Raw genomic sequence first — 270 nt, forward strand, 5'->3', positions numbered from 1 at the left:
CATGGTCGGTTGAGCTTACTGAAAATCAAGCTCATCTCTCCTGGAGAGTGTCTTATGATCAAATTCAGAAAAACACTTAAGCACATACTCAACTTAAGCATTAGATATGACTATCAAAGTCTGTGAAGCTAATCTGGTAACAAGCAGTTAAGTGTTATATTTAGTTGGATAAGGAAAACTGAGAAGATGAGCAGAAAGATTAAAGGAATAATTTTGTAGAGCTTCACAAGTAGATAGAGAAGTCTCTTCTGTTGCAGTGCGCCTCCTGGA

The sequence above is a fragment of the Merops nubicus genome, unplaced genomic scaffold, assembly GCF_000691845.1.
Source record: "Merops nubicus isolate BGI_N331 unplaced genomic scaffold, ASM69184v1 scaffold6509, whole genome shotgun sequence".
In the NCBI taxonomy this organism is placed as follows: domain Eukaryota; kingdom Metazoa; phylum Chordata; class Aves; order Coraciiformes; family Meropidae; genus Merops; species Merops nubicus.